This window comes from Palaemon carinicauda, chromosome 28, assembly GCF_036898095.1.
Source record: "Palaemon carinicauda isolate YSFRI2023 chromosome 28, ASM3689809v2, whole genome shotgun sequence".
Taxonomy (NCBI): Eukaryota; Metazoa; Arthropoda; class Malacostraca; order Decapoda; family Palaemonidae; genus Palaemon; species Palaemon carinicauda.
Genome location: NC_090752.1, coordinates 96,107,330 through 96,133,387, shown reverse-complemented (window position 1 = coordinate 96,133,387; position 26,058 = coordinate 96,107,330).

The following is a 26,058-nucleotide window of genomic DNA, read 5'->3' as shown; positions in this document are numbered from 1 at the left end:
AAATATTGGGAATTCCGCGCGATTCTGTGTTCTTTTCATTCATATATCTTTGACAGGCTTGAAGATTTATGCTGTATGAGATCATAATATCAAAGCATAAATATAAACATACATACATACATACACACACACGTATATAAATATATATATATATATATATATATATATATATATATATATATATATATATATATATATATATATATATATATATATATATATATATACTTACAGTATATTCTTACTCTACATTTATAATTATTAAATAATGTCTTGGTGGCGTTAAAAAATCCAAGATACTTTCTCTCCAGACAAACTGTTCTCCAAATAGTTTTCAGAATAACAGGAAAACTGCAATTACTATTCTCCATCTATTATTTGATGTCGACTCGTATTTCTAATCACTTCACAAACGTTCTTCAGGTGTACATTGTGTGAGTGATGCCTTACACTTTAGTATAAAGGCTATGGTGGGGAAATTTTAGATACAAAAGTATTTGGAAACTTCGAATACAATTAGTTTTAAATAGGGGGCCACAACCCTAATTAAGGTATGGCACAATGGTAGTTAGTGGATTGTGGTAGGTTGTAGCCTTTGTAGAGAATGCCTTGGGGCTAAGAAGGACAGCATCTTCCTGTGCCATTAGCCAGGAAAAAGGTACGAGTACATTGATGAAATTCCCGTCTTAGGCGCACTAAAATTATTATTATTATTATTATTATTATTATTATTATTATTATTATTATTATTATTATTATTATTATCACTTGCTAAGCTACAACCCAAGTTGGTAACGGATGATGCTATGAGACCAGGGCCCCAATAGGAAAAATAGCCCAGTAAGGAAAGGAAACAAGGAAAAAAATATTTTAAAAACAGTAACAACATTAAAATGAATAATTCCATATAAACTATAAAACGAAGCGGTTGGGTTATATATTGAGTGAATAATCACTGTGTAATTGTGTATCCTTAAAATTGTTAATACAACTTATTTTCTTTATTACCTTATGTAAACATATACAGATAAAAGCTATTCCAAAAGGTAGGGAAATTTCATCAAACGCTGTAAGTCAGGTTCAGCTTTTAATTCAGAGGGCCAAAGGCTGGGTTTAACCTTTAATTCAGAGGGCCTAAGGCTGGGTTTAACCTTCAATTCAGAGGGCCTAAGGCTGGGTTTAACCTCCCCATTCACTGTTATAAAGTTTTCCCTTTTAATCCCGGGTATTTGATTACTCTTAGTTATAGCGCCTTTGTTTCTCTTGAGACGCGACGCACAAACTAACCGACGTCCCAGGATGCAGAAGCTTTGGGAAACCAAAAGGAGGATAAGGGAAAATTGCTGTTTGAAGACGTTAGATAAACTCATGATTTATGCACAAGGAGAACATTGAAGATGGGGATGGTATATTATTATATATATATATATATATATATATATATATATATATATATATATATATATATATATATATATGTATATGTATGTATATATATATATATATGTATATGTATGTATATATATATATATATGTATATGTATGTATATATATATATATGTATATATATATGTATATATATATATATATATATATATATATATATATATATATATATATATCAATCAAATTAGGAATGGTGTGACTTCCTTTCCTTTCCAGTGTTAGCCACCATAAACTGGACTCCGAAGAGCAGAGAAAATTGCGACAATACAAAGACACTCTCAAGAAACTTACAGATGCTTTTAAGGCAATTCCATTTACAGTAGATATCATGCCATTTCTTCTAGAAGGAGAGGGAGAATTTTCCTAACAATCAAGGGTAGAAGGTGCATTAGTAATAATATTTATATTATTTATATTACTCAATTTCACCAACGTTCTTATGAAAGAAGAGTAGAAAAAACTTGCTCACAATTTAGAGAAGCTTTTGAGATAATGAAATTTTCTGTTTTCACTTTTCAATTTGGAGTTGAGCATTTCTCTCTTTCTAATTTTCTTTTCGGAGTTTAATCCTATCGTGCTCTGTTTCCTTAATTTCGAAGTGTTTCTTTTTTTTTAACCAACTGTTTTGATCGAACTACATAAGGTTTTCTTTGTTGACAATTTATTTTATTCATAAATATTTATTAATGATTGTCATTTAGAACTGAAACAGGATTATCTAGTTACAGTGTCTTAATTCCAATGTCTCTATAATGAGATATTTTTGTTGTTGCTTGCTTTGTCATGTTATAATTGCCTATCTTCATAATGTTAATTCAAGAATTGTTTAAAGGTTTTTATTTTGATGAGGCTGGCCTTGAATCACCGTTGGCCCTGTCTTGTACGAGTAGTCTATAATATTTTCATTTCAAATGTAATGAATAAAGTTATGTTTTTAGGTGAAGGGCATTAGGATGGGTCCTCATCCGATAAGGTGAATGGAGAATTGCACTGATTTTAGGTTGAGAAGTAGTTCAATCAGGAAGGAAAATGAAAGTTGTGTGTGGTAAAGATGTTATTTCCTCGAAAAAAAAGGATTTGATATTGTCATTTTAAATCGGTTGTTGTTTTTACTCGTTAACATGATTAAAGTCCGGCTTGATCTATGTCCTCCAAGTTTATGGGAGATCTTGACATAGGATTTCTAGTATTGTTCGTCTTTTCAAAAGTATGAAAACCTTATCGTAGCTTATTCTGTGACTCATTGCTTGTTATTCACATTTAATAAAGTCATGTAAAGGACATAAAACTATGATATAAGTGATCGCAATTGTTGTGTAAAAATATTTCTTTAGAAATAGCCATATGTTGTTATATTTCCCCATTTGTATGGCAAGGAAATTGTGATATGCCCCTCTCTGGAATAAGAAGTATCATGTTGATGTTGGGTTCGCCCGTTCTTTACTTGACCTTGTAAAGTTGACCAAAACTTTCCTGTCAAGTTTTGTACCCAATGAATTGTTTACTGTCATAGCTCTCCTACACTGGATTAGACTGTTTGTTTGGTTGTGGTGGCCTGGTGGTAGCGTCCTTGCCTGGTGATTGCCAGACTGGGGTTCAACTCCTGATCAAACTCGTTAGTTCATTTGGTCGTTGCAACCTCACCATCCTTCTGAGATAAGGGTGGAGGGGATTTGAGGGAGCCTATAGGTCTATCTGCTGAGTCATCAGTAGGCATTGTCTGGCCCTCCTTGGTCCTAGTTTGGGTGGAGAGGGGATTGGCGCTGATCATATGTAATATGATCGGTCTCTAGGCCATTGTCTTGCTTGATAGGGCAGGGTTACCGTCCGTTACCTCTGCCATCCATGAGCGGCCTTTAAAACCTTTAAAGCATGGTAATCAAGATGGTCAGTATGTTTTGTTCAAACGATGCTCTTAAGTCTTAGAAACTTATTGATTTTCCCAGTTTTTATCCATTTTGCAGAAAGCCTCTACCTTAGTATTAGCAACTATTCGTCCCAAATTCTCATTTTAATCCCAAGAATGTTTTCATAAAATGTTTATTTTGCCTCAGTGTCTCCTAGATTGATGGAAACTAGACTAGACTAAGATTTTCTGTTCCCAGCTGTATTTAAGCAAGATCTATTTGAGAATATCATTCAGTAGCGATCAATCACAGCCATAGCCTCTGTACCATGGCCTTCCACTGTCTTGGGTTAGAGTTCTCTTGCTTGAGGGTACACTCGAGCACATTATTCTATCTTATTTCTTTTCTTCCTGTTTTTTGAAGTTTTTACAGTTTATATATGAATTTGTTTTTATTACTGTTTTACTTAATTGTTAGATACTTCTCTTTTCGTTTATTTCCTTATTTCTTTTCCTCACAGGGTTCTTTTCCCTGCTGGAGCCCTTGGGCACAATTATATCATCTTGCTTTTCCGGTGAGGGTTGTAGCTTAGCAAGTAATAATAGTAATAATAATACCTTGGTGTCTGGTTTGGCTGCGTCAGTGCTATTAGTGTACGAAGAAAATTGTTTTGTAACTTGGCTATCGTCTGGTAGGCTACTCAGAGACCACATATAATCAGTTTTTTCAATTCACTGCCTAAAGTCATTTAAGTGAGCAGTAATTTTTGTGGTTGTGAAAGCGTAAATATAACGTTTTAAGAAATGTACATAGTTATTGACATATGGGTACATCCTTGCCTCCTTGGTCGATAGAATTACATTTCCTCTTACCAAGGAACGTGAACGATATAGATGTTTTGAGTTAAACGAAATTAATTTCAGCTGCTAAACTTTCCAGCTTTAATCAGCTTGACGGAGATTAAGCATAATTACGATTTCATCACACGTACCATTTCGCCAAGAGCAGATGCTTTTTGCCATTAATGCTCCGTTTTTTAATAAGGAAAATTGGACGGTATATTTACGCATTAAATGAAAGTGATGCTTTCAAATTAAATTGAGTTTTGTAGGTTTGAATTCACTGTTGTACTACCCTTTAGATCTTACTTTATTTTTTCATAACAGTTGTGTTACTTGTGTAAATAACAGTCTTACACTTATTTGATAATCAAAATGGAATTGAAAAGTAATTAGATAGAAAAAAGAATGATCGATGTAAATTATTCTGTTGTAGATCTACATATGTATGTATGTATGTATGTATGTATGTATGTATGTATGTATCCATCAACACCATGCCTCCAGAACTTATCCTGAAGTTTAAAGAACTAGTATTTAGGGGCAGTTTTAGAAATCGACATTTTTAAAACTACAGTATATTAGGGATCCAGATGACTTCATCATGGGTTTTTGTGCAAAATATCTTCGAATATTCATTTTTTTTTTCTTTTGACAAATTTGGATGTATATAACGTGTATGTGTGTGTATCTCTTTCTCTCGCTATATATATATATATATATATATATATATATATATATATATATATATATATATATATATGCATGCTTGCATGCATAGATTTATGATGTATATAAATGGTTGGTAGGTCAGGTTTCCAGGAACCCGTTGGGATACTACCGCTAGAGGGTTATTGGGTCCTTGACTTGCCAGTCAGTACTGCATTGGATCCCTCTCTCTCTCTCTCTCTCTCTCTATCTGGTTACTATTCATTTTCCTTTTGCCCACACATACACTGAATAGTGTGGCCTATTCTTTCCACAATCTGCTCTGTCCTCATACATCTGATAACACTCAGATTACGAAACACTCCAAACCTAAACCATTGATTTCTAGTCTTGGGTAATGCCATGGCCTCTGTACCATGGTCTTCCACTGTCTTGGGTTACAATTCTCTTGCTTGAGGTTACACTCAGGCACTCTATTCTATCTGATTTGTCTTACCTTTTTTTTTCTTTTTTGAAGTTTTTGTATTTTATATATGAAAGATTTATTTTTTGTTACTGTTCTTAAAATATTCTATTTTAATTGTTTACTATTTTTCTTGTAGTTTATTCATTTCCATTCTTGACTGGGCTATTTTTCCGTTGGACCCATTATACGTATAACATCCTACTTTTCTCACTAGGGTTGAAGCTTACCTAGTAATGATTATATATATATATATATATATATATATATATATATATATATATATATGTATGCGTGTGTATATATATAATATATATATATATATATATATATATATATATATATATATATATATATATATATATATATATGTATATGTGTGTTTGTGTATGTGTGTGTCTTGAAATATTTTCTACTTGCTATAAACTACGTTCATAGATGTTCATGAGGTTTTGCAAATGGAGATTACTGCTTCATCCCACAACTTAGCAGGAAAAGACAGCTTTGCATAGTAAGAAGTTTTTATGCATAAAACTTTTGCATTGTTTATGAAACTTTAATCCTTAGTGTAACCAACTTCGAGACAAAATCTCCATATTCATGAGGTAAATTCATAGAAAACTCATGATAACATATTGATGATGTCTGGTCTTAAATCGTCTCGACTAGGTAGATAGAGCGAGTCCAGGGGTTCTCACCAGCCCTCTTTAAGCTCTTACCTCCTTACTTATCTCAAGACTGGGAATAGGTTACTTTGAACCAAACTCCCTTAGAGAATATAATTGAATTCACACATCATTTGTGAGTGCTCCGCTTTCTTTTAAGGCCTTAGGAATTAGGTTTTTAGAATTAACATGATTATTTTTTCTAATTTAGCTTTCTGAATTCTTGATTTTTACCCCACTCCAATTTTTACATGTCCCTAAATAAATAATCTATTGGTTAGTTCAGTGAGTATCTATAAATGTAAAACAGTCGTATGCTAATAATAATAATTTCAATATTTAGTATTCAGGGATTCAATTAATTTTTGGCCAATATCATCTCAGCAGTTATTCCTTCGTATCCAGGGGTTTTCCGTTTCTTGACATCTTTAATGATAACTTCGACTTCAAACACACTGAATTCATTCCTGGGTACATCGAGGATTTTCTAAGCTTCAGGTATATCAATTACATTATTCCCTTCATATCTCCTATTCTTGACCTCATTAAACTGTTCCAATAACGTTACCCTTCTTCATCTTCTGTTGTTTTATCAGATTCATCTCTCTTTTTGATGGGTATTTTCTTCTCCCCCTTTGCCCCCGTAGATATTTCATTATTAATAGAATATGGTATAATCATAGTTATCCAACTGTTTGGGAACTAGCCATTATTTTAGCCTTTTAAAAGCCCGGTAAGGACAAGTTTTTAGCAGCAAACGATCGCCCTATTGCATTGACATCTTGTTTATGTAAAATCATGGAGAAGATGGTTAATGCAAGACTGATTTGGTACCTTGAAAAGAAGGGCATTTTACCACCTATTCAATGTGGATTCAGAAAAATGAATTCAACGACGGATGTGTTGATACGACTTAACTCCTCTATTTATGAAGCTTTGCTTCCAAACAGCACCATGTGACGGTCTTTTTTTACCTTGAAAAGGCATATGATACTACATGGAGATATGGTATACTTGGAACAATTAATGAATTGGGTTTAGGAGGAGAGCTACCACTATTTATTCAGTCATTTCTTTCACATGGAGTTTTTTAAGTGATAGTGGGAGAAACTATCAGAGAGTAAGTGTCAGAAAGAAGGAGTTCCTCAGGGTAGTGTGCTGATTGTAACCGTGTTTGCGCTAGTAATTAATGAAATATCCTCAGTCATTTCCTGGGATGTTCCCTACACATTGTTTTAGTGTCTTGGGGAGTGCGAAAAGGATGCCCAAACCATCTCCGTCTACTTTTCATCATGATCTTATCCACATACTGTACTCGAATAATCTCTAATAGTTTCATTTCTAATCCTCTCCTGCTATTTAACTCCCAATATTCTTCTAAGGGTTTTGTTTCAGTGTCATACCATGACTCATGTCCATAGAGTAACACCGATCTCACTAAACTGATATATAGTCGGATTTTTATATACAATTTCAGGTGATGCAATTTCCAAAATCTACTTAACCTAGCTATTTTCCGATTTTCCTTTTTCAATTTTTGACTAAACTTTCTAAAGATCCTTTATTGTAGATCCTAGTTTCTAAATACCTGAATGATTCTACCTCATTAATTCTATCTCCTTTCAATGGTATTTCATCATCCATTGCATACTCTTCTCATCAGCGCCAGGGGGGGAGGGGAGGGGGGGCAGCCACCCATCGCCAGCGGGGGAGGTGGGGGGGGGGGGGGTTAGCCACCCATCGCCAGCGGGGGAGGGGAAGGGCAGCGGACCAGCGGGGGAGGAGAGGGGGGTAGCCGCCCAGCGCCAGCGGGGGAGGGGAGGGGTGGGAGCCAGCCGCCCAGCACCAGCGGGGGAGGGAGGGGAGGGGGTAGCCGCCCAGTGGGGAGGGGAGGGTGGGTAGCCCCCAAGCGCCAGCGGGGGAGGGGAGGGGAGCAGCCGCCCAGCGGGGGAGGGGAGGGGGGGGCAGCCGCCCAGCGCCAGCTGGGGAGGGGAGGGGGGGCAGCCACTCAGCGCCAGTGGGGGATGGGAGGGGGGGCAGTCGCCCGGCGGGGAAGGGGAGGGGGGGCAGACGCCCAGCAGGGAAGGGAGGGAGGGGCAGCCGCCCAGCGCCAGCTGGGGAGGGGAGGGGGGGCAGCCACCCAGCGCCAGTGGGGGATGGGAGGGGGGTAGCCGGCCAGCGGGGAGGGAAGGGGGGCTGCCGCCCAGCGCCAGCGGGGAAGGGGAGGGGGGGCTCAGCCACCCAGCGGGGGAGGGGAGGGGGGGCAGCCACCCAGCGGGGGAGGGGAGGGGGGCAGCCACCCAGCTGGGGAGGGGAGAGCCCCGCCAGTCCAACGATATAGAGTTGCTGTATCAGGCTTAGTTTTAAAAAAAAAAATGCCGAAGTCTTCATAAAAGAATGCTGTTAATGGAGCTCCTGAGGTATTTTTAGTAAGTCTTCAGAGAAGAATTGCATTCTTTCGAGGCATACATATTCTCTCTCTCTCTCTCTCTCTCTCTCTCTCTCTCTCTCTCTCTCTCTCTCTCTCATAATATATATATATATATATATATATATATATGATCACCAAAACCTTTCCTGAATTCCACATTTTTTTAAAAAAGCGAGTTGAGGAGAGAGAGAGAGAGAGAGAGAGAGAGAGAGAGAGAGAGAGAGAGAGTCTATTAGTATCCAAGAAATTCTTCTTTTGGCTTCAACTGGAGTCCAAATGTCCTCAGGTATGAAGGAGAGAGAGAGAGAGAGAGAGAGAGAGAGAGAGAGAGAGAGAGAGTCTATTAGTATCCAAGAAATTCTTCTTTTGGCTTCAACTGGAGTCCAAATGTCTTCAGGTATGAAGGAGAGAGAGAGAGAGAGAGAGAGAGAGAGAGAGAGAGAGAGAGAGAGAGAGTCTATTAGTATCCAAGAAATTCTTATTTTGGCTTCAACTGGAGTCCAAATGTCTTCAGGTATGAAGGAGAAAAAGAGAGAGAGAGAGAGAGAGAGAGAGAGAGAGAGAGAGAGAGAGAGAGGGGAGAGAGAGAGAGAGATAAGCCATTAGAATCCAACAAATTCTTCTTTTGGCTTCAACTGGAGTCCAAATGTCTAGGAGAGAGAGAGAGAGAGAGAGAGAGAGAGAGAGAGAGAGAGAGAGAGAGATCCACAAGATTAAGAAATACTGAAAGGAATTAAAAAACCATAACAAAAGGAAAGATTTATTCATAGTTTTCTTTCTGTGCAAATCGTAACATTTATCTCATGAAACGTTTCTGAGGCAAATCTAACTCTCTGAAGACATTCTGGAAGCGTTCTTGTTTCATCTTCATTCATTCCCAGAATGTAATGTTCGCCTTCCCTATCAATTTCCTTTGTATTCGTGTTAACAATTATGGAAATCATCGAAATGTTAAGGAATTCTCTCTCTCTCTCTCTCTCTCTCTCTCTCTCTCTCTCTCTCTCTCTCTCTCTCTCTCTCTCTCTCTAGGAATCTTCAGTGTCTCCGGAGGAAAACAGGAGAAATTTTACACAGAAGACGAATTTTCTGTTCTTTTCCAAGGTTTTCATTTCTTAATTCTTCGTTCGTTTTCACTGCAATTATGGTAAATTCTATCATATTTTAATGGCCGATTTAATAGAGAGAGAGAGAGAGAGAGAGAGAGAGAGAGAGAGAGAGAGAGAGAGAGAGATTGGTGTCTGTATATGAATGCATTAAACTATTAGCTCGTATCTTATTACTTTGTAGTGTTAGTAAATGAATTGAATCCTCTGCTGTAATTTTATTACCAAAGTGACTGTGCATCTGTTGCCCTCCCCCCCCCCCCTTCCCAAAAAAGACCATTCCTTTTATTTTTCGAGTATGTGATTTTTTTAACACTTTTGGAGACTTGTGCAATCGCGTAACTGTATTCCGATCTAAAGTAATTGATAGTGCAACTCTAAGCTCACCAAGGTTGAATAAATGAAATAGATAAATAGGGAGTGAAGTTAAGGCGTTAGGTGTGACTTAAGTAAGTGTTAAGGCCACCTATAGAAAAATTAGAAGATTTACGACCAGCGAAAGCATAACACAGAAAAATGACAGGGTCAATAAACCATTTAGATTAGATTACCACCTCATAAATCTACTTTTCCTGAGAAGGGGGTCTCAAAAGGTCTTATTCCCAAGGACATCCTATGGATGTAGTAGCCATAGCAACATAATTACCAATTTCCGAGGGTTAATCAAAGATGGTTGCTATAATTCATTGATTGATTGATTTGAAGTTTTCTGGGATCCTGACATCAAAGGTCATTGACGCCGAATGGTTGCTATAAGCACTTTTGTCTGCTTCTGACATTTTCGTCTTCTGCTCAGAGGAAGTATTTTCTCCCCTTAGATATTTTCCGTGTAAGTAGCTTACAAATGGGCAAATCCTTGGAAACTAAGTCGTTAAGGAACAGTATTTTGGTGTGGTTATATTTTATATTGCAGCGAAACTAATCTTATGATTACGAAGCTATTAATCTTCTGCATTAAACAAATTCATCTAAAAGACGTAATTTTATTTAGATTTCATTTTCATCAACTGTTGTTAAAAAATGTATTGTAATTTTTTAAGAGTATAGCAATATGACAAAAAATCTGGGGCCTATGATAATTTTTATTTCAAGCTAACCCTATTTCTTATATTCTCCTCTTACATAAGGACACTAAGTGTTTTTTTTTTCCATAACAGGAAATCAGAACATCAAAGAAATCAATTCCCAAGAAACTTACAGTGATGAAATTTCGAACATAAAGATGTTTTAACGATTTCCTTTATTCTTTTCTCCCTTCATCAAGAGTTTTCGCGGTATTGAGCAATATTGCTTTTTTTTCAAAGGCAACTTCAAGAGAAGCTGAATTAAGTTTTGGGTGTTTGCCGAGCGGGATTTTAACCAAGAAACAAAGATAAACTAAAGAGGCACTCAATACAGCGTAGACCTCCGCCTCGGCAGTTTATTTCTCGATCTTTTGCTCGAGTTTGACCTTGACCTTTAACCATAACATGTATTAATTGGCCTGGATTTTCATACACTCAAATATAAACCAAGTTTGAAGCCTGTAACAACGATGTCCAAACTTATGGCTGGTTATGCGACGTAAATTAGACATTTTGCTTAACTGTGACCTTGACCTTTGACCTTCAAATATTTAATCATCTCCAGCTTTTTACTCAGCAGTTAATCCCTGTAAGTTTCATTACTCTACGATTAAATTTGTGGCCAGGGAGCTATTCACAGACAAACACACAAATAGGGGCGAAAACATAACCTCCTTCCAACTTCTTTGGCGGAGGTAATGAATCAAAGGGAACAAATTTCATCGCTTTTATGTATCATCAAATCCTTTCCATATCTCATTCGACATAGACTATGATTCAAGGGGTTCGAACGTGGCCACGGTTTGGTGATCGCTGGATTACACACACACACACACACACACACACACATATATATATATATATATATATATATATATATATATATATATATATATATATATATATATATATACACGTGGACACAGTTTATACGGTAATATGTGGGATTCTGCGAGTATTTTGTTATGTATGTATACTTTTATGAATCTGATTATATATTCAAATCTGCTGTATACATATGTCATTTATATATATATATATATATATATATATATATATATATATATATATATATATATATATATATATATATATATAGTGTGTGTGTGTGTGTGTGTATGCTATATGAATTCTATATCTATTATACTATAAATCTTTGCGTGTATGTGTACGTGTATATGTTACATGGGCAAATGATCCGTGTATAGATGTAAATATGTAATTAGAAGCTCAGAAGTAACACACGAATTATCACAAGTTTGTTAAGAATATCTACCTATTGTATAAACGAGTATTTTCTGTATTGTATAAAGAGTGTATATTTACTAGCCTAATTTTGTATGTCATTTCTAAGACTTCTTTTAACGTCGAGATTATTGGGACTTTGATTTTGTCAGACTATCAAGGGGTTCAATTATCTTTTGATCACACACTCATATATGTATATATATATATATATATATATATATATATATATATATATATATATATATATATATATATGTATGTATGTATATGTATATATATATATATATATATATATATATATATATATATATATATATGTGTGTGTATTTATGTATGTATGTATGTATGTATGCATATGTGTATATATATACAGTATATATATATATATATATATATATATATATATATATATATGTTTGTGTGTGTGTGTATGTATGTATATATAATCTTGGTAGTAATAGTGATTACGTAAAATGCATCTTTTGATGTTTTGTTTATGATGTAATTTTGCTAAAACTTATTCCATATGTAACCCCATTATTGCTGAAATAATTTTGTGTTTTGTACTACGTTAGTTAAGAATGTCTGTTCCCTGTGCTATCTGTAATATATCAAACACAATGAAGAATTATTTTTCTTTCTCAACAACTATGTTTTTTATAATTAAAAACATGCTTTTTGAGTAAAATTCTTCTTTGTGTTTGATATAGATAATACACCCACGCGTATATCTTTCGTTGTAATCGTGTTAGTTATTATCCTAAATACTTAAGTATTAATTCTATACTTCTTCCTTTATTATTTTTGTTTACCATTATTTGTCAACTTTATATTATCAGGTGCACGCTATATACAGTATTGTATGTCTGAGCATGCGTACGAAACATATATATCTTTGAATAAAAAGGAAACAATTAATAAGCATTTATTGGGTAACTGGAAAAATACAGTCGTTTGAGGTATTGTAATGATATACCCTTTATTATTTTTCTAATGGTAGTGTCATTATTAGTGTTTTTATCATCTGCTGTATTGTAATCGATGTTAACATTTTATAAAGGGCTCAGCTGTCTTTGAAATTTTCTTCCATTATAATCAGTGTCACCTTTTCAATATTAGATTGATTTTCTTTATAAAAATATTATCTCTCTCTCTCTCTCTCTCTCTCTCTCTCTCTCTCTCTCTCTCTCATATTTCGTTCAATGGTAGAATCTGTCCCATCCTCCAGTTTCAATATAGTTATTCTCTCTCTCTCTCTCTCTCTCTCTCTCTCTCTCTCTCTCTCTCTCTCTCTCTCTCTCTCTCTCTCTCTTTATATATATATATATATATATATATATATATATATATATATATATATATATATATATATATATATATATATATATATATATATATATGTTCAAAGGTAGAATCTGTCTCATCCTCCAGTTTCAATATTGTTATTCTCTCTCTCTCTCTCTCTCTCTCTCTCTCTCTCTCTCTCTCTCTCTCTCTCTCTCTCTCTCTCTCTCTCTCTCTCTAAACCAGTTGAAGCCCTGGGGGAACTTCGCCTTTTGCATAAACCATGACCTTATTCTTTGACTCTGACTAACGCGATTCGTCACAGCCTTCATTCGGATCTCGAGTGGCCGCTGCACTGTCTGCCTTCGCCTCGTTTATGGCGGATAACTTTGGGAATCTCAAGTTGGAAGGAAGTTAAAAGGCAGAAGTGCGTGATGCGCCTTTGGGATTTGCTGGGAACTACGAAGGAGCGGTTGGAAGATGGGAGGGGTAAAGAAGGACGTCTCTCAAAATCTTGTTATTTTGCTCTGCGGTTTTCGTTATGATGGAAGTCGGTGAGAGAGGGAATCTTGTCTATTTCTCTATATATTCTCGGTTTTTAGTTTTCAGGTGAAAGGGATACACCAAGATAAAATAATACTTTAAACCTGGAAAACAGATGGCGTAAGGAATATTTGAGTAGTCATGTCTTATTAGTGTACCTGGCCCGTCAAAATCGTCTGAATATTCAGATAGATATGCGCGCACGCGCACATTCACAGATTCAGCATTTCCTACCCTCCCACTTTCATATCTACAACGCGCTGGTTCGGCGATTTATGGGGGTGTGTGTTTTCCGAATGTACCTCTCAAGGTATCCCCACTCACCAGGGTGTGACAACTTTTTCTCCCCTTCTGAGCGTAAGATTTATATATATATATATATATATATATATATATATATATATATATATATATATATATATATATATATATACATACAACGATTGCTCTTTATTATACATGGGAGAGATTAAAATAAAAATATTCATTGCCTCTGGAAAGAGGTGGTGCCACCAGTGTTCCTCGTGCTGCGCACTGTAGTATGCGTTATGAAAGCGTCAGTGCAGCATCTCCGGGCTATAGCTGGATCTACTTTTTATGAATCTCCTTCAACTCTATTCCGCTTCCTTTCTCCCTTCTTGTTGTTCGATCACTTCTTTTGTAGCTAATACTACTTAGCTCAGTTGTTGGACGCCGCCCCCTCCCTAGCACATTGATACTGAATGGTCCCCCAACCTCAGTGCTGGGCTCTATGGTCAAAATATCATGAAATAAACAATAAATATTTTCTTTAGTCGTAATGAATACATGTAAAATTGCTTCTGGATTATGTAACAAGAAAAAGTAATCATCCTTAAAGATACTGGTGCATCTAAAAAACGTCTTCTTGCCAAAAAATTGTCATTTTGTTTTAAAAATAAAAATAAAAATACTTCTTTTTTTTCGGTTGCTATTTGGACTTTTAGATATCTTTTTTCAAACAAATGTCTTGTGTTTTCTAGTCTTATAATTGGACCGTTCAATAACAGAGAGTTTCATTAAGTTCCCTAAAGTGCTAATAGTGTACTTTTAACTCCTATCGCTATTGGCCGGTCAATCCAGATCTTTGGGATTGTTAGGAGCCACTTAATTTCTCGTTTATAGAGAGAAAAAGTGCAACTAAAGTGGGGTAAACTTTTCAAATTTTCAAACTGAATAATAATGTCATCAGTGAAGCAGGTAAGAGTTTGACCTAGAACATTCATGGGTAGAACCACAGGCGATGTGTTTAGGAACCACCATTAGCATCTGCCATCTTATTGTGGTTACTATAAAAACTGTTGTAAAGGAGATCAATTGCATAGCCTCCTACGCCCGAGGGATGAAGTTTATGAAAACTCACACACCTTATAGTTTATAAAGGGGCTGGGGTTTTCTTGCTAGATAAAGGGGTGGGGTTTTCTTACTAGATAAAGGGGTGGGGTTTTCTTGCTAGATAAAGGGGTGGGGTTTTCTTACTAGATAAAGGGGTGGGGTTTTATTGCCGTTAAATAAAGGGGAGAGGATTTCATTGTCCAAATAAACTTGTTTGGGGTTTCTTTTCATGAAATAAAGGAGTGGGAATTTTCTTGTCGTCAAATGTAAGTGAAGAAACCCTCTTGTCACATAAATTGTGGGAAGTTTTAGTCAGGACAAAGGTTTTTTCATCAGAAAAAGGGATACGGTTTTCATGTCAGTAAAAGTTTTTATTTTTTTTTTATTTTTTTTTTTTTTACAGATAAGGAGTTAGGTTTTCTTGTTAAATAAAGGGGTGTGGTTTTCTTGTCAACAGATAAAGGGGTGTAGTTTTCTTGTCAACAGATAAAGGGGTGAGGTTTTCATGTCAGACAAGGTTGAGAGTTCCTTGTCAGAAAAAGGTTGGGGTTTCCTTGTCAGACAAAGTGGTGATGGTTTCTTGTCAGATAAAGGGGTGGGGTTTGCTGGTTGACATATAAAGGAGTGGGGTTTTCTTGTCAGACAAAGTGAAGGTAGTTTCCTGTCGTCAGGTAAAGGGATGGAATTTGCTGGTCGACATTTAAAGGGGTGGGGTTTCCTTGTCAGATAAAGTTATGGTTTCTTGTTGTCAGGTAAAGGGGTGGGGTTTGCTGGTCGACATATAAAGGGGCGGGGTTTTCTTGTCTGACAAAGTGGTGGTGGTTCCTTTTCGTCAGGTAAAGGGGTGGGGTTTGCTGGTCGACATATAAAGGGGTGGGGTTTCCTTGTCAGACAAAGTTGTTATGGTTACTTGTCAGGTAAAGGGATGGGGTTTGCTGGTCGACATATAAAGGGGCGGGGTTTTCTTGTCTGACAAAGTGGTGGTGGTTTCTTTTCGTCAGGTAAAGGGGTGGGGTTTGCTGGTCGACTTATAAAGGGGTGGGGTTTCCTTGTCATACAAAGTGATGGTTGTTTCTTGTCGTCAGATAAAGGGGGGGGGGGGGGCGTTTGCTGGTCGACATATAAAGGGGCGGGGTTTTCTTGTCTGACAAAGTGGTGGTGGTTTCTTTTCGTCAGGTAAAGGGGTGGGGTTTGCTGGTCGACTTATAAAGGGGTGGGGTTTCCTTGTCAGACAAAGTGATGGTTGTTTCTTGTCGTCAGATAAAGGGGGGGGGGGCGTTTGCTGGTTGACATATAAAGGGGTGGGGTTTTCTTGTCTGACAAAGTGGTGGTGGTTTCTTTTCGTCAGGTAAAGGGGCGGGGTTTGCTGGTCGACTTATAAAGGGGTGGGGTTTCCTTGTCAGATAAAGTTATGGTTTCTTGTCGTCAGGTAAAGGGGTGGGGTTTGCTGGTCGACGTATAAAGGGGTGGAGTTTCCTTGTCAGACAAAGTTGTTATGGTTACTTGCCAGGTAAAGGGATGGGGTTTGCTGGTCGACATATAAAGGGGTGGGGTTTTCTTGTCTGACAAAGTGGTGGTGGTTTCTTTTCGTCAGGTAAAGGGGTGGGGTTTGCTGGTCGACTTATAAAGGGGTGGAGTTTCCTTGTCAGGTAAATGTTAAGGTTTCTTGTCGTCAGGTAAAGGGGTGAGGTTTGCTGGTCGACATATAAAGGGGTGGGGTTTCCTCGTCAGACAAAGTTGTTATGGTTACTTGTCAGGTAAAGGGATGGGGTTTGCTGGTCGACATATAAAGGGGTGGGGTTTCCTTGTCAGACAAATTTGTTATGGTTACTTGTCAGGTAAAGGGATGGGGTTTGCTGGTCGACATATAAAGGGGCGGGGTTTTCTTGTCTGACAAAGTGGTGGTGGTTTCTTTTCGTCAGGTAAAGGGGTGGGGTTTGCTGGTCGACTTATAAAGGGGTGGGGTTTCCTTGTCAGACAAAGTGATGGTTGTTTCTTGTCGTCAGATAAAGTGGGGGAGGGGTTGCTGGTCGACATATAAAGGGGTGGGGTTTTCTTGTCTGACAAAGTGGTGGTGATTTCTTTTCGTCAGGTAAAGGGGTGGGGTTTTGCTGGTCGACTTATAAAGGGGTGGGGTTTCCTTGTCAGACAAGTGGTGGTGGTTTCTTGTCGTCACATAAAGGGGGGGGGGGTGCGTTTGCTGGTCGACATATAAAGCGGTGGGGTTTCTTTGTCAGACAAAGTGGTGGTGGTTTCCTGTCATCAGATAAAGGGGTGGGGTTTGCTGGTCGACATATAAAGGGGTGGGGTTTCCTTTTCAGACAAAGAGGTGGTGGTTTCTTGTCATCAGATGAAGGGGTGGGTTTTGCTAGTCGACATATAAAGGGGGGGGGGGTTTCCTTGTCGGACAAAGCGGTGGTGGTTTCTTGTCGTCAGATAAAGGGGTGGGGGGGGGGGCGTTTGCTGGTCGACATATAAAGGGGCGGGGTTTCCTTGTCAGACAAATCGGTGGTGGTTTCTTGTCGTCAGATAAAGGGGTGGGGGGGGGGGTTTGCTGGTCGACATATAAAGGGGTGGGGTTTCCTTGTCAGACAAAGTGGTGGTGGTTTCTTGTCATCAGATAGAGGGGTGGGGTTTGCTGGTAGACATATAAAGGGGTGGGGTTTCCTTGTCAGACAAAGAGGTGGTGGTTTCTTATCATCAGATGAAGGGGTGGGTTTTGCTTTTCGACATATAAAGGGGTGGGGTTTCCTTGTCGGACAAAGCGGTGGTGGTTTCTTGTCGTCAGATAAAGGGGTGGGGGGGCGTTTGCTGGTCGACATATAAAGGGGCGGGGTTTCCTTGTCAGACAAATCGGTGGTGGTTTCTTGTCATCAGATGAAGGGGTGGGTTTTGCTGGTCGACATATAAAGGGGCGGGGTTTCCTTGTCAGACAAATCGGTGGTGGTTTCTTGTCATCAGATGAAGGGGTGGGTTTTGCTGGTCGACATATAAAGGGGTGGGTGGGCGTTTGCTGGTCGACATATAAAGGGGTGGGGTTTCCTTGTCAGACAAAGAGGTGGTGGTTTCTTGTCATCAGATAAAGGGGTGGGGTTTGCTGGTCGACATATGAAGGGGTGGGGTTTCCTTGTCAGACAAAGAGGTGGTGGTTTCTTGTCATCAGATGAAGGGGTGGGTTTTGCTGGTCGACATATAAAGGGGTGGGGTTTCCTTGTCGGACAAAGCGGTGGTGGTTTCTTGTCGTCAGATAAAGGGTTGGGGTTTGCTGGTCGACATATAAAGGGGTGGGGTTTCCTTGTCAGACAAAGTGGTGGTGGTTTCCTGTCATCAGATAATGGGGTGGGGTTTGCTGGTTGACATATAATGGGGTGGTGGTTTCTTGTCGTCAGGTAAGGGGTGGTGGTTTCTTGTCGTCAGATAAAGGGGTGGGGTTTGCTGGTCGACATATAAAGGGGTGGGGTTTCCTTGTCAGACAAAGCGGTGGTGGTTTCTTGTTGTCACATAAAGGGGTGGGGTTTGCTGGTCGACATATAAAGGGGTGGGGTTTCCTTGTCAGACAAAGCGGTGGTGGTTTCTTGTCGTCAGACAAAGGGGTGGGGTTTGATGGTCGACATTTAAAGGGGTGGGGTTTCCTTGTCAGACAAAGTGGTGATGGTTTCTTGTCGTCAGATAAAGGTGTGAGGTTTTCTGGTCGACATATAAAGGGGTGGGGTTTTCTTGTCAGACAAAGTGGTGGTGGTTTCTTGTCGTCAGACAAAGGGGTTGGGTTGGCTGGTCGACATATAAAGGGGTGGGGATTTCTTGGGAGACAAAGTGGTGGTGGTTTCTTGTCGTCAGATAAAGGGGTGGGGTTGACTGGTCGACATATAAAGGGGTGGGGTTTTCTTGTCAGCCAAAGTGGTCGTGGTTTCTTGTCAGTTAAAGGGGTGGTGTTTGCTGGTTGACATATAAAGGGGTGGGGTTGGCTGGTCGACATATAAAGGGGCGGGGTTTCCTTGTCAGACAAAGTGGTGGTGGTTTCTTGTCGTCAGATAAAGGGGGGGGGGGGTTTGCTGGTCGACATAGAAAGGGGTGGAGTTTCCTTGTCAGACAAAGTGATGGTGGTTTCTTGTCGTCAGATAAAGGGGCGGTATTTTCTTGTCAGACAAAGTAGTGGGGTTTTCTTGTCTGATGAAGGGGTGGTGGTGTTCAGTGTACTTCAATACTAAAGTTTCTTTTTAGCTGAGTTCCTTGGACTCCTTTTTTTATAACCTTAAACTTGCCGGTGTTACCGATTCTTTCTCGCATCCTCAACCCCAGTATCTGCCAGTTTGGCTGAAATAACTATCGCGTAAGAAACAATTTATGAATAAATCGAAAATGTCTGGACTCGTATACAAGTTATAACTCTATAAATGGCCTCTCTAAGGATCTGATTGCATCTTGTAAGTGTGATAGATGTTACGAAGCAAGATTCAAGTGGTAAGATTATTAGGTAAAAGATTAAATATCAAATATTTAATTTAGCATGGTTAGGAAAATGTAATTAATTACAGCCATTTGAAATAATTCTTTTAATGATTTGTTAGTTTATCTTTCAACGTCTTTATAGGTATAATATTGGTTATATTTAAGATGTGTTTATAACTGCACAACTCATAGGTAATAGGTTAGCCGGGCCACCAGCCACCCGTTGAGATACTACCGCTTGAGAGGTATTGGGTCCCTTGACTGGCCAGGCAGTACTACATTTGATCCTTCTCTCTGGTTATTATTATTATTATTATTATTATTATTATTATTATTATTATTACTTGGTAAGCTTCAACCCTAGTTGCAAAAACATCTAGCAGGATGCTATAAGCCAAGGAGCTCCAACACGGAAAATAGCCCAGTGAGAAAAGGAAACATGGAAAAATAAAATATTTTAAGAATAGTAACAACATAAATTCTCCTATATAAACTATAAAAAAACTTAAAAAAAAAAACAAGAGGAAGAGAAATAAGATAGAACAGTATGCTGGAGTGTACCCTCAAGCAAGAGAACTTTCCTTTTGCCTACACATTTACTGAATAGTCTGGCCTATTCCTTATATATTCTCCTTTGTCCTCATACATTCGACAACACTGAGATTACCAAACAATTCTTCATCGCTCAAGGGGTTAAATACTGCAATATAATTGTTCAGTGGCTACATTTTTCTTGGTGAGGGTGTATCTATGGTAAGCAGCTATTCTAGGGAAAGGGCACTCCAAAATTAAACCATTGTTCTCTGGTCTTGGGTAGTGTGACTTGTCATAGTCTCTGTAGCATGGTTTTTCACTGTCTTGGGGTAGAGTTCTCTTTTCTTGACGGGACACTTGGGCACATTATTCTATCTTATTCCTCTTCCTCTTGTATTTTTGAAGTTTCCATAGTTTATATGTTTAAGATTTGTTTTGTTTTGATTTTGTTGCTGTTCTTGAAATATTTTATTTTTATCATTACTAATAATTCCCTAATTTCCTTTCCTCATTGGGCTATTTTCCCTGTTGGGGCCCTTGGGCTTATAATATTCTGTTTTTCCAACTAGGGTTATAGTTTAGCAAGTAACAATGATAATGATAATTGTAATGGTAAGCCTGTTAGTACGACGCCGTTCTTCGCCATAGCCCCAGTTCTGACAGAAAAAATTGATAGAACTAGAATAGATATATTGCAGTAGTCTGATTAGGTCCCGAAAAGCTAATGATTAGATTAACAGAATTCCGGAGAAGAACTACCATATAAAGAAAAAAACGGGTCTTTTAGAAAGATATGGTGTCATGAACATAATTCATAAAAGGCCAACAAATACACAATCAGGATTTTATCGGAGTTATGCAGGGTTCCCTAGTTTCTTTCTTATGGCATTTGAGGATAAAGGAATAACAGTAACAATGTCTTTACACGATTGCGTGCGAAGGCAAGACGTATTCAAAGTAGTGAGACGGGAATAGTGACATTATTGATGTTACGCAACAATAGATATCGAAGTACTGGTCGCATTGTCATTCAGAGAAAGACAATCCAAGTAGTGGAAGGCTTACTTTATTTCCTTTATGTATTGGCATTTTTATTTCTCTTTCTTTTCCAAGACTGAAATCGTATGATAGAGGAAGCTTCAGTTCATGTATGGAACTGCCGTCCACTTAGGATCATTAATGGAAATGCTAGAATGCTGAAAGTCATTTTACATTAAAGGATTTGGGAAAACTGCCTTAGTTTATCTAATGACTTAAATCTTATGTTTGCAAATGATTCAGCAACGTTCGTTAGTGAAGCGAAATATTATTATTATTATTATTATTATTATTATTATTATTATTATTATTATTATTATTATTATTATTATTATTATCAGCTAAGCTACAACCCTAGTCGGAAAAGGATGTTACAAGCCTAAGGACTTCAACGGGGAGAACAGCCCAACACGGAAATGAAATAGAGAAATAACAAATATGCCATGTTTGAGAAATTATTAGGAAAAAATTTATGTGATAATTTGATATCAGTAACAACCGTGAAATATGATCAGTCACGTATGAACTATGAAACAAAATCTTTGTCAACCAGTTCAAGTTGCGGCAAGTTTCAATTTCTGAAGTTCCAATGATTCAGCCATCAGATTAGGAAGAGCATTCCACAGTCTGCTCACAGCTGGAATAAAAGTTCTAGATTAATGTGTTGTAATAGTCCTTATGATGGAGAAGGATAGATTAGTGTATCAATTTCCTTGCAACTTGAACAAGTGCTAAATTCAGTATCAGATTAGCTTCCTCTCATTACAATTGCGCGTTCATTCCAAATATTTTATTTCATATGATTCAAGTTTGTCATTCCATAAATTTTTCTTTTCCATTATAATAGATTTAGATTATATCAATATTTTCCTCCATTGATGTTTCCGTTCCATCATCTTATTTCTGTACATCAATGTACACCATAATTAACATTCGTTGAAAAAAAAAATTGTAATTTTTAATTCAATTAATGTTTCATATGATTCAAGTTTGTCATTTCACTGATGTTTCTATGTCATGATGATAGATTTAGATTACATAATTAATTTTCTCCATTGATGTTGCTACTTTATCATCTCTACATTGAAAGTATTTTAGTTTCTAATTCAATTAATGTAATCATTCCCTTATCCTCGATGCTCACATTTCATGATATTCTTTTTCTTTTCTTTTCGAGAGCTGTATCAATGCTATCAGTAATTTGCCTTTTCAACTTCCAATTGATTTTTCATTTCTATGTAATATATATAATTCCATCGATATAATAATTCCATTTTCACATGTACAATAATCCTAATTTTCATATTCCTCTTTCATTCCACTCCATTGTCACTTTTAAACTTTCCTTCCTATTATTTATAACCTGCTATGAATGTTAAAATGAGCGAAAAAAAAATTCTTCATGTAATTTATCATGCCAACCCAGGTTTTCTCTTTGGCCTCCCATTAATCTTCCAATGGAACTTCGGGAATAATCAGTAATTTCTTGAAAAATGTAAATTATGAATAAAAGCCGTTTAATCTTCTGTTTGCTGACTATTGGATTCTGCTCGTGTCCTCTCAAAGAAACTTCTTTGCATCTCGAAACCCTTATAATATATTTCTTCCAAATCTGTCTCAAACTCCAACTTTATTATTTTATAAGAACTTCATCAGGCTTCTTCGTGTCTCTCTCTCTCTCTCTCTCTCTCTCTCTCTCTCTCTCTCTCTCTCTCTCTCTCTCTCTTATATATATATGTTTATATATATATGTTTATATATATATATATATATATATATATATATATATATATATATATATATATAATATATATATATATATATATATATATATATATATATATATATATATATATATATATATATATACACACACACACACACACACGCACACATGAAAAGATGTATTGTCTTCCCGTTTAGGAAACAGCTGTTGTTTACTATAGTAGGAAAATTATGCAGTTCTTATAAGCATTTCATCCGGCTTCTCTCTCTCTCTCTCTCTCTCTCTCTCTCTCTCTCTCTCTCTCTCTCTCTCTCTCTCTCTCTCTCTCTCTCATATTCAGAAATTCCTTTGGATTTATCATTTACATATTTTTCATAACCTTTAGCATTTTGGACCCAACCTGATAGAGCATTGAAGACAGCGGTGTTATCACCTCTCATGACAAAGTTGAAGTTGTTAATGCTGGTGTTGGCTCAGATATAGTTAAAGTATATGGTACTTTGATCAATGAACAGGAAATGCTGTGCAATCCTGGAATGTCTGCTCTGTAAGTGATTGCTTTGGCAGGGAAGTTGGGGCAGCCTCCTTAATTGCAGTGGAGATGGTTCTTGGTGACTTACGTCTTTAGATTCAAGACTTTACCGTTTGTCCATGCAAAGTGTTGGAAGAAGTTTCCGTGCTATTTTCCCTGTTGGAGCCCTTGGGCTTATAGGTTCCTGCTTTTCCAACAAGTTTTGTAACTTGGCAAGTAATGATAATAATAATAATAATAATAATAATAATGATAATAATAATAATAATAATAATAATAATAATAATAATAATAATAATAACTAAGAGAGCACTCATTACAGCGCAGATCTCTGCCGCAGTAGCTAATTTCTCGACCTTTTGCTCGACCTTGACCTTGATCTTTGACCTTAACGTGGATTAATCGGCGTGGATTTTCATACACGAAAATATGAACCAAGTTTGAAGTCTCTGTAACAAGGATGTCGAAACTTATGGCTGATTACGAGATGTGGACGTTTTGCTCGTCCATAACCTTGACCTTTGATCTTCCAAAATAATGATTTCCCGGTTTTTACAAAACAGTTAATCCGTGCAAGTTTCATTACGATTAAAATTGGGGTCAGGAAGCTGTTCCCAAACACACACACACACACAAACAGGGGGTAAAACATAACCTCCTTCCAACTTCGTTGGCGGATATAATAATAATATTAGTATAGACACTCTCCTCGAGTTATGGTAGTGAGAATCAAGATCGCAGCTGGGCTTGAGGAATTCTCAGTTCCATTGATAACCTTGTAAATTTATTGCAAGTATTCGTCTAGTTTCTTCTCTGCAGGGAAATATCTTTTTTTCAATACAAAGGTTGAAGATTCTTCTCACATCATTTTCTTTTGATATTTTTTTCCTTAACTTGAAAAATTAGAGACATTATCTGTTCTATTTTGGGACCTAAAGGATCGAAAAATAGTTAACATAACGCACTTGGTAGAAGATAAGGATAGATATTCTCGCACTGAGAAGACAATGTGATAGGATTCCTTATATTGGGAAGACAAAGGCAAAGGATATTTCCCCATTAAAGAAGACAAAAAGTACTGGATATTCTCCTGTATATAGAAGTAGATCGTTATGATATCTTTCTTATAAAAGAGAGACAAATTAGTAGTATTTTTCACCGAACGCGAAGACTAAAGGATAGAGTAACAGTCCCAAATCAACCCATTGTGCCATAGCTTGTGTATCATGTTTTTCCATTGTCTTGGGTTAGAATTCTCTTGCTTGAGGGTACACTCGGGCACAATTGTCAATCTATTTTCTTATTTCCTTTCCTTTATGGGTTATTTCGTTGTTGAAGCTCTTATGCTTATAGCATCTTGCTTTTCAAAGTGGGGTTATAGCTTAGCTAGTAATGATAATAATAACCTCGAATGAAATGGATAGAATATTCACGCAGATGCGTAGACAGATATTAATGATATGTTCCCATGTGTAAAAAACAAATGATATAATATCCCCCCATTTAGGATGCCAATTATGATATAAGTCGCGCCATTCTGTTCCTCTTTTTGGGTTGAAAAATAGAAAGGTAATTTTGGGAATCAGATCTTTTGTTCTCAAAGTAATTACGAGAGATTCTTTTGTCTCCGAGAAGCGATCGATATTGTGTCCTCATAATGCTATGGAGGTTCCTTGTCTGTAGATCTGCTTATGGTCCAGTGAAAGCTTATTCTTTAGGTTGTAGTTGGTTATAGTGTAAGCTGTGTTGTTTCCGGAACAGAAAGGAGATAAAAATCACTCGAAAATGAACCAAAACCAGAAGTTTTTTTTATTTTTTTCGGTAAACGTCGACAATTTATTCGCTATTTAAAGATTGCTTTGCATATATATATATATATATATATATATATATAATATATATATATATATATATATATATATATAATAATATATATATATAATATATGTGTGTGTGTGTGTGTGTGTGTGTGTTGTTGCTATTAAGGCATTGCGTCAATAGGGCAGTTCACCTCATCAAGCAAAAGGTTCCCGGTTCGATGCTTGACCTTAGTAATGAATTATATATCTAATGGTTAATCCACTGTAGACGGTCGCAGCTGGGGTAAAGGAGACTTCCTGAGACATCCGAGAGTACGACTCCTACACCGTATCTTCTTAGTGGGAGTAACTCCAATAACATTTTCAAGATGACGGTTTTAAACATTCACTCGGGACGAGGATGTTAGCCATATGCCTTACTCCACCCTGGCTGTGACCCAGTTCTTGTAGGGAAGTAACTGGTAGCTAGTTTAATGCTTAAGGGTTGTGGTGGGCTGTTGGTAACGTCCTTGCCTGATGATTGCCAGACAGGGATTGAGTCCTGCTCAAATTCGTTAGTTTCTTTGGTCGCTGCAACCTCACCAACCTTGTGAGCTAAGGATATGAGTTTGGGGGAGCCTATAGGTCATCAGCAGCCATTGCCTAGCCCTTCTTGGTCCTAGCTTAGGTGGAGAGGGAGCTTGGCCGCTGATCATATGTACAGTATATATGGTAAATCTCTAGGGCATTGTCCTGCTTGATAGGGAAACATCACTGCGCCCTGCCTCTGCCATTCACGATCGGCCTTTGAACCTTTACGTCATTTGAGTCTGGTTTAACTACGGAGTCGCTGTAATCTTCCATAACAATAATTACTCCATACATCTCCACAGTAGTCTCATCAGTAAACGTCGAACACCCTATTCAGGGATGTCAATGCTCTTCCTTCTCCATTCAACTCAAATGGCTATCACACCTTTCATAAGCCCACCTCTCGTACCTGATATCAATTCTTTTTAATTAAT